Source organism: Ixodes scapularis, unplaced genomic scaffold (assembly GCF_016920785.2).
Source record: "Ixodes scapularis isolate PalLabHiFi unplaced genomic scaffold, ASM1692078v2 PGA_scaffold8__174_contigs__length_109621045, whole genome shotgun sequence".
In the NCBI taxonomy this organism is placed as follows: Eukaryota; Metazoa; Arthropoda; class Arachnida; order Ixodida; family Ixodidae; genus Ixodes; species Ixodes scapularis.
Window position 1 is genome coordinate 91,574,709 of NW_024609883.1, and position 9,905 is coordinate 91,584,613.

Consider the following 9,905-nt stretch of genomic DNA (forward strand, 5'->3'; position numbering starts at 1 on the left):
TGATTATATTGCAAAAATGACGAATAAGAGAAGATAAAACTGGGTGCTGCTCACGCTCATTTTGTTATATCCGTCCTTACTGTGTAAACCTATACATATTCAAATAAAGTGGTTGTTGGGACAACGTTGAGAGCGCCCGTGTAACTAGGGTATAATGCCGCCTGTCTATCTTGAATGTTTCTGAACATGAGGCTTCCCGTTTAATTTTATTAGCATAAATGCCCCGGACATGATTACATACCAAAATATTCAGGGGAAGGGAAATTACTCTCCTCCGACTCCTCCCTTCTTCACTCCCCCCCCCCCCGCCCCCCCCCCCCCCCACCAACGCACACACACAAGGGTGCCCTCCTCCTCCCTAAGGCGCTTCCGTTTTCTTCTATTTCATCTTCTTCTGGCTGTGGTCGTACATATTTTTTTTTTCTCCCGGGTCCTTTCTCAGCATTCCCCGTCGCCCCCTCATCTCTCATACACTTCCGGCGTCAGTGACCCCGGTAGCGTTATTGACGGTGTTGGTAGATGAGTTCTAAAACTGCATACACCGCGCACGGCTTCACAATATCACAAAGATTTCTTCCTCAAATAAATCCTTCCCCAAGTTGTGAAACGTCCCTTTGACGTCACCGATAACTTAATAAAAACGACGTGTTTAGCGACGATAAATTTCGGAATATTTACAGCCCGCCTACGGGCACGACGTCATCAGTCCGGCCGTTCAATCGGCTGGTCCCACGGTGTTGCTCGCACGCGCTCCGAAGAAGCTCGCTACGACTTTGTGTTCCACAATCGCGACATTTAGTCACACTGGCGTAAACGCAGGGGTGAAAGGGTACTGAAGGTTCAACTTTGAGGGACTAACGGGAGAGTCGCGAAGATTGCTCCCCTCCCCGTTACTCCGCCAGGGGACTAATAGTGGTGGTGGCGCATTGGAGGGACTAAATACCGCTCCCCTTTTTCTTAGAGAGTAGGAGCTTAAGGTAGTACTGCTTTTTGCATACATATCATGCTCACTTCTGTGGGCTTCAATAGCGGGACCGTTCTCGCTCGTGCGATTATCAGCTTCCAATCTCTACCACGTGACAACCTTTTCTGGTAATGAAACCAAAGCTATGGGCATAGACCCTTTTACTGATTACAAACATGAACCGCTGTCTGCGTCCCGAGCGACGGCCGGTCGCTCCGTCTTTGCGAACCTGTTGAGCTGGCTTATAACACGAGTGCTAGAGAGCGGAAACGCTACACGGGCAAGAAAGTTGGAGATTTAGCGACGGCTTTCGGCTGTACGATTTAACGTCATGGAGGGGACAAGCTGGATTAACGGAATATTAAACAAAATTTGAACAGATCTCGCGTTTCTTTGTCTTTTTGCCAATCGCCTGGAGAATTGGTGATTAAATGATTCATCGACACTTCAAGCATCCGCTTTGCTCTTTCTTTTTATGAAACGAAAGTACGACGCCAAAGACCAGAGCCCTTTCTGGTGGCGTTTGCTAAGGAAAGGGCTTATACCCATGCGCTCGGGTATTTTGAGCGCCCATCAAAGCTGCGCACTCGCGGTCTTCGCTTCTTCTAATATGCCAGAAAAAGTTGTCCCCGAGTATTGCCCACTATAATATAGTGCCGCTATGTCTGAGCTATATTCACATCCCTCTCTGTCTCTGTGCAATCAAGCTATGGTCACACGTGCGCTTGCACATTTTGAGCGCCCTAAGCCTTTGATAAAATTTAGGGTTCGCGCTTTTTGCAAGTACCGACAACCATGTTCTTGCAAACGGGCAAAACACTTACTTCGAGCGAGTGCTGCGTCGTCATTTGCTTCCAAGAACTGCACAACGCGCGGGCCTCGTGCTTTTGAGTATTTCAGGCTACTTGTAAGACAAACACAACAAACGGCTTTGTAATGCCCAGAGTCACGAAACAGAATTCACAGTATTCTGTGACATTAATTGCCCATAGAAGCTGTTCACGCGCTCACTCTTCCCTTTTGAAACGTCACAGAACGTTGTCGAAAGTTTAGGAGACTTTCAGTGGTCAAAGTCAAGGGACGGTGCACGCGCGAGCACGAGCTGTCATTTATGGCCAAGCCTTGGTTAATCTCTGAGCAAGCCCAAAGAACGTTCGCAAACAACACAATAGAACCAAATCGCTTCCACCTCAGCTCAGAGTCGGTCACAATATAGAGGCTTAGGGTAACGTTTTACACCTAAGCTCGTTTGAGCCTATGCGATCACCAAACGACGCGCCCGAAATGCATCCACGCTTCAGTCCCAACAACGTAATTTTCCTCCCCTCTCAAAAAAAAAAAAAAAAAAAGAAGGAAGACGAGGGAAATGTGTGTGAAATGAGCCTCCTTTGCCTACAGAAGGAGCGGCACGTAGAGGTTCTGCTGAAAAAGATAAAAATAAGCAAAAAAAAAATAAAGGAAAACCAAAAGGCCCTAGTCCTAGCTCCGCAAAAGTAGTTTAGAGACTTTCTTCATACACAGCCTAAACTTCTTCTGCACTAGCAAGCTGCATCAAGCTTTCCCGGCTCTGTTCCCCTGGATATCCGCCTGTCGCCCGCCTACTTAAAAACTCTTCCGCATTATTTGTAATATTTATTGTCTAAGTTAATATATTTAATTGCGTTTCTTTTCTTTCGGGTCCTGTAGCAAAGCATACATATCAGCGTCGGAACTCTTTTTCCACAAACTGGTGCCCTCGAAAAAAATTATCTGCTTTAGACAACACTTGCCACCTGGGCCGTGCCTGAGTAGACATACAATAGGAAAACGCCGTTCCCTGATATTTCATATGTTCGAAACTATGTCTCACTAAGATGGCAGACACCGAATTTTGTCTGGACATATAACACACAAAAAAAAAAAGAAAAAGCTCTGAAAAAGTTTGCAAAGCGCCCACAGCACCTTTTGTTCTCAAACATGCTTTCGGTGTGTGCATTTGTGAAGTTAAGTGCTAAAGAAGTATGTCAACGGGTTTTACTTAAAGAGGTCTTGAAAAGTCCGAAAATTCGAACCTATATATTTATTTAAAACCATGTTTTTAGATTATGTAACCACGTGGGGTTGCTTGATCGTCCGAATCCATCCACTAGCCTAAACAATTATTTCGGTTTCCCGGGGACCTTCCGCCTCAATTTTTGCAAATACCTCGCTGCAGGAAACCAATAAGAAACTTTTGTTGCCGGTACAAAATTGCGACGTAGACCGGACTTAGCGTCTGATATCGCTCCATCTGCGGCGCCATGACGGCACGGCCAAGCCTCAGGGACAAAGCAAGGCCTCCGAGATCCCGAAGCGCGCGAACACTTCTCTAGCCTGCGAAAGAACTTTGCGAAGTGCTTTCGCAGAACAAGAGCTTCCGATAGAGCGTGCACTATAGCTCGCACCTGTCGCCTTCAACTGCGCTGTAACCCTGGAAAGCCTTCGGCAACACCTTCAAAATGGTTTCATTCTTCAAGAAAGCCATAATCTTACGAATATAACACAATTCCAGGTTTTTTATTTTACTGAGATTTCGAAAATGCGATATAATCTAAAGACAGCTATAGTCTATTGCAACGCAAGACCAGCAGTAGTAGCTCAGCCTCCAGTGCACATTCATTACCTTCCGTACCTCTTAGCGCGTGCTCGCGCACGCTCATTTTATTCAGGCTGAAAAGCTTGTGCTGGGATAGGGTTAAAAGGCTATACATCTCCATCAAATCATATAAAATTGGGATTTCTTTTTTTTCGGTTGACCCTCTATATGTTTATTGTGACAAGCATTAACGTGCCTTAAGTGCTCACTTCTCCAATTTCGAAAGAGTGCAAAAGGTTAATGTAAAGTCAAGCATGGGTGGTGACATCTCTTATAGAGGTACTAACAAAATCAAGAATGTAAAGGCAACAATTGATTATTTGCTATATCTTTATTTTTGACATGTATCGTACAATTTTATATCTGGCATTTCCCTCTAAAAAAGCAAGCCTTAAATATAAACAGCTAATTTTAAGATACTTTCAATTGAATAGCCAAACAGGAAGTTTATATATAGCATAGTACTGCCCTATGAAACATGAACAGGTTATGAACAAAATGAACAACCAAAGCATTTAACTTACATGGAAATTTTGAACACTGGTGGTGCCTTTTGAATGAACAAAAAGGTAAAGTAGGAACAGGAACGATAAAGAATTACAACATTTAATGCCAGTTATCTCCATTTCTAGGAAAGTGCCTTAACATAAGATTAATTTGACATGTCGTAGTAAGGGTGCTGAATTCCAGACATGGTGACAGAAACTGTTTTGATAAAAAATTATGCCTAATTGTTTTCTGACTAGGAAACAACACAGAAGACAAGAGAAATGTGATGAATATAAAAGAATATAGCAGGTCATGAATTGAAGCATACTTAGATATGTGAGCCACACAACTTGCAGCCGCCATCTCAAGAAAAACAAAGAAAGTCTTTAGAGAATCCGAAAATCGAAAAAATCATGGTAGGAGTTTCGCCAGACTTAGGCGTTCGCACTATGTGGTCAGCAATCAGGCTGCAGGTGTTTTCTTGATTGTATTAATCACCTTTATTGTAACTACCCGTAGCTGCGAGTAGGTTAGAATAAGACAAAGCCTACCAAGAAGGCAGCTCGTATTGTATGTTTTCTGTCCATGGGCGAAGCCGGAAAGCCAGTAGGCCGGCCTGACCGCAGTCAAGCCATACTCTGCATCTTGCACTTCGAAAGCCTAACCGTATCAACGTGTATGTTCATGCGCTACGCTGCCTCCACATTGTAACCTGAGAAAGCAGCGAAGGGTGTCGTCGGGGATGGTTCCCTCCTGCATATAAAAGCAGAAATGATTCCTTCAGAGAATAATAAAGGTTGCCCTGAGGAGTATAATTTTTACCACGAAATGATTTTAGCTCCCGTTCTCACCAAACCAATGAGGTATCCTTTCGGAAACGAACGCAAAAAATCACCTCCAAATAACCCAAGTTTCGAAGTTGCCTTTGAGGTTGGTTTTCCTATTTGAAACCGACTTTGAAACCTACTGGGTCTCGAAGTCAGTTTTGGATAAGAAAGGTGTGCATTGGCAGGGTTCAAAATTTGCTGGAGGTGAGTAAACAGATTGCCTGACACCAGAGCTCCCGGCCATTAACGCATGTTGTTTGGTGTGGTTAGATTTGCTGCTGAAGGCTGTGCGAGTGAGTGTTCTCAGGGCGTTTAACAGGAAGAAAGCCGCTGGTGGTGTGCAAACTTCTACACAAGGAGACGTGAAAATGCCGACACAGGCATGTCCAAGCCGCCCTTTGGGTACTTCAGTAGGTATATAAAAACTATCTAGCCATTGAAATGAGGGGTGGAATTGTTCATCACAGTGAACCCATTATATATTGGTCTTTAATTAGAAGGGGTATCAATATGTTAAGAAATTATAAAAATGTTCCGAGGAAGCGGGGGGGGGGGGGGGGTGGGTAGCGACGGCGCGAAAGGAGGAGTGGACAGAGAAAAATAAAAGGTGCAATGCCCTCGACATCGTCGCTAGTAGCAGGCATTCTCAACCTTACATGGTAATTTCTGACTAGAACTAACCTTCAGTAGACTTGTGCGTAACCAAACGGCTAACCTAAAACTAACTCGTAGACATGTATCATATTTTTAATGGACTATGACCACGTGCCCAACCGCACTCCTAGTTGCTCTCCTCGAGAATATGGCGAAGGGTGCACCTTTTATAGGCATTGTCGGCTGGGCATGTGGTGTTTACGACCACGTAGTGGCGAAAATGTGAAACGCACATGTGTGTTTAAAGCAAGGCATGAACAGAGGTGTTCGGGTAGTTCAATCAAGGGTGGCTTCTACAACGATCCCTCTCCGCGTCGCATCGGTGGGCTCCGCCGTCCTTTTGTGCGTTGCGAGGTGGTTGGCGTGGCGGACGGGGTCCCTCCCACTCGTTTGGAAAGTGCGGGAACATTTACGTATTATTCAGCCATTGCATAAGATTTTTTTTTTTATTTTGTGTTAAAAATTGGATACGTATAATGTTATTATATAAACACTACACACAGAATTGTATACTATCTCCGAACACTTGCCGTAGGGAAGTTGAAACACATCACGAAGGTAGTTAAGCTGGTAGAAACAGCTTGAAAAAGAATATCTTATGAATCTCATGAAGGAAATCAATGGTTAGACGAATTCATTATCTCAACGTTGGCTGTCATTCCTAAAGGGACGACTCAACGGTTTTCGTGCTTTGCGAATATTCACAGACTTTGCTTGCAAACAACCTAGCTGCCGCCAGCTATCGGCGGACCCCTGCGCGCTTCCGGTTTTACTCCTCTTTTTCTTTTGTCTCACATCCTTTTGTTATTTTTACTAAGTTATACAATGCGCCCAGGTTCCTACAAACGTATTACAGGTAACACTTCTAAGGAAAATCTTTTCACCCGTTCACTTAGCGTTCCTGACGAACAAATAAATAGACTACCGGAAGTCTACTTGGACACCAAGTACTGTGGCGCCCCTGTAGTATCAACCCCTGCCGAATGCGGTGAATACCGCTTAGAACAAATATCTAACCTTAATTATCTACTGTCGAGATCGTTTAAAAACTAGTCAACGGGAATCGGCAATCGCTTCGCTATGTCCGCTTCTTCGTTATATATGAACTCATACAAATAACATGAAAAAAAAAAAAAAGATAACATGGGTTGTTACGGGCACATGTTTATCGAGCCTGCAGAAAGCGGTCAAGGCTTCCTTGCACGCGTCCTCTGCTAGATCGGAGCCGCTGCTTGCCAACTGCGAGAAGCTCCAGTCGAAAAAAGAAATCCTGCTACGTACAGACCGTGTCGACAGCTGCGACAGCCCTGCGGAGGACGCCGGCGGTGGACGGAAATCTTTACGTTTATGCGCACTCCGTCGAGGATGGCACGCTTTTGACTCAAGGAAATTCCCTTTGCCTTCAATGTTGAGGTGACGGCGGTGCAGGGACTCTCCATCGTTGAGTGGCGATGATTCGCCGAATTGGTGCTTGAGCGAAGCAGACTTTCGCGCAAGAGTGACCTCACCGACCAGACGCCGACACGGATCACGAAGAAAACAAGGAAGAGCGCACGGCACCGAGTTCGCGCTCAAGATTTGTCGGTCGTCGGTATAGACCTTTCCAGCGGCAGTCTCGAACGGAGTGATTTGCAGCGCGCGTCCCTGGTTTTGAGAGCGTACGTCAGTGTTGCCCTACTGCGCTGAACTGTGGAGTTTCTCGTCAGTGGGCTGTGGCAGGCCTGCGTAGGCGCCATTCCGGACGCTGGTAGCGGCTGAATTGCCGCGTTTTTTTTTTTTTTTGTTTTGTGTTTTGTGGCGAACATAATTTATAGAGGTCCTTAAGGAAGCAGTGCTCTAATTTTTGGAACAAAAACAAAGAAATGAAAGCTGTTTTGGTGAGTCCGTGCGCGACAGAACAAATGCAACTGGAATGTTTGTTTCATTTTATGTTCATCGTTTTACGGCATCGTACACTCAGCCGTGTCAATCTATATAGGTCAAAATATTTGACCACACAGGATATCCGAACTGCATGGATATTCCCCGCCCACAACATGAAATTCAACGAGTCTCATCAATCGAACAGCATATATTGCACGTACCCCACGGTGCCGCGTTATCCGAACAGGATTTGAGAAGGGTCTCAAATAACACGGCAAATCCAATACAGTGTCGACGATAGTCACTTCACGACAATCGGATGGAATCCGGCGTGTTTTGGGGAACATATACACCTTTCCAAAAAATGCTCCTAGGCCGGCGCCATGTTGCTGATGCTGATGCGGCTGGTGCGACTCTCGCGCCCTCTATTAGCTAGAAATTTTCTGCCACTCTCTGGGACTGTGAAGACCCGCTCAGCGCGGCTCTCTGCCTACATTTTTGCGGTTTTGTATTTGACGTTTCCTCGCCCCTTTTGGAAGTTTCCACTTAATTTTTTTTATGCGTGCTGCGTACCCTTTTTGTGTTATATCTTCCATTGTGAGAAAGAAGGCTGGTAAGCACCTGCCATGCAAACTTTTCTGCTCGACATTCACGGGAAGCGAAGGAGGTGAAGGACGTCGAACGACCCTCGACGCGATTTTGCGAACATTGTTCTCCCCCCTCCCAGAGATAATCCGCGTAGAATCCTCAGTCATCTCCAAAAATAGTTGTCCGGGTTGGGGTGAGAAACGGGTCAGTCGCGTTTGTTTCTTTGCCTTGGTGCGGTTGTGAAAAAAGAAAGCTCTCCCCAAAACGTGCCCCAAAACGAAGTCGTCTCGGATTCCGTCCGATCGTCAAGATGTGACTGTCGTTGACTGTGACTGTGTGATTTGAGATCTTTCTCATATAAATTATTTTCGGATAACGCTGCATCGTGTGGTACGTACGATATATTGTTCGAATGTTGACACTTCCTCAATTGTATGTCCGTGTCGTGTCCATCCGTAAACACGTTATTTGTGAGCCTGAAAAATGCACGCCTTTCGGCCCTCTTCTTTTGCAATTTATTTTTGTCAGCAAAGCGCTTTGTCGTTTCATTTGCGGCAAATCCCGCGGCGCCGTCAAAACTTATCCTAAGAAAAAAAAAAAAAAATCTACCAGTCGCATTCGTTCTGTCGCGCGCGTACCCAACAAAAATAGTTTACAGTTTTTTTTTTTTGCTTTTTTGTTTTTTTAAATGTGGCACAATGCTTTCTTCATGTACTCGGGAAAATACATGTACCATGAAACACAAAATATAGCCGGAAATGACGAGAATTTAGCCGCCAGCAGCGTTTGAAACTGCGCCTACGCAGGCTGCACCTATTGAAATCACAGTCCACTCGGTTAGGGTTAGGAGGGACGCCGGTGAGAGAGTAGCCTCAAACTCAGTGACTGGGATCGAAAACGGTTTGTTGCCCCTGGGGTCGAGTCTTTTTTTTTTGCACAGCTTCAAAGCACATGAATGAACGTGTCTATTCTGTCCCCACACCCCGGACCCGACCCTATCAGCTATTTTTCCCGAAGACCCGGAACACAGCCGGGAAGGTTTTTTGGAGATTATCTCAACGGAAATAATCCTCCAAGAACGCCAAACTGCCTGCGTCACGGGCCGCTTGACGTTCGGTCTCTTCGTTCGTTTCCTGCGAAGGCCGAGCAGGCTATGAGCCCTGGTATTCTCTGGTTCTCACAGTGGACGATAACATGCAAAGGGTAAGCATCCTAAACAGGCGAATGAAGAAAAAACTTCCAAGAAAAGCCGGCGAACTCCGAATGCAAAATGTAGGTGGGGAGTCACGCTGACGGGGTTTCCACAGCTCAGGCAGGTGTCAGAAATTTCTGGCTGATAGGGGTCGCTCGATTCGCAAAATGGCGGCGGCCAGAGCGCCCTTTTTGCAAAGGTCTATAGGAAGCCTAGATTTAAGAGATGAGGCAAATGTTCGATCAGGTTCACGTGGTTTGCGGGTCGCGTTTGCAAAACGATCTCTGCAGCGTGCAAGGAGTCGAAACTCAAAAGCGTTTACCTACTGCAAAGGTATCCGCCTTGGCAAAGCACAGGACACGCGCTGAGTTTCAGTCATTGTTATGGTTCTGCTATTGTCGTCATTGCAGCAACTGGACACTTGCAATGGCACGGGTCACACCTACCCGAAAGCTCGTTTGAGTATTGATTATAATGAGGCCAAATCGAGTGCTCACGCAATGCACGGGGAGTCGGGAACATCTATGAGCCGCACTCAAATATCGTCACTGGGGGATACTGCGACACCCTGGATACGTCATCAAGGTTTGCGAAGGAGAGGTTGAAAGACAAGGCTCCCTTTTGACCTTGAAGCTACACCGCAACAGAGCAGTTTCTTGGTCAGTGGCGTTGCGTGCGTGTATACTTGGTTCCCACTGTGGCAGTAAGCGGCGT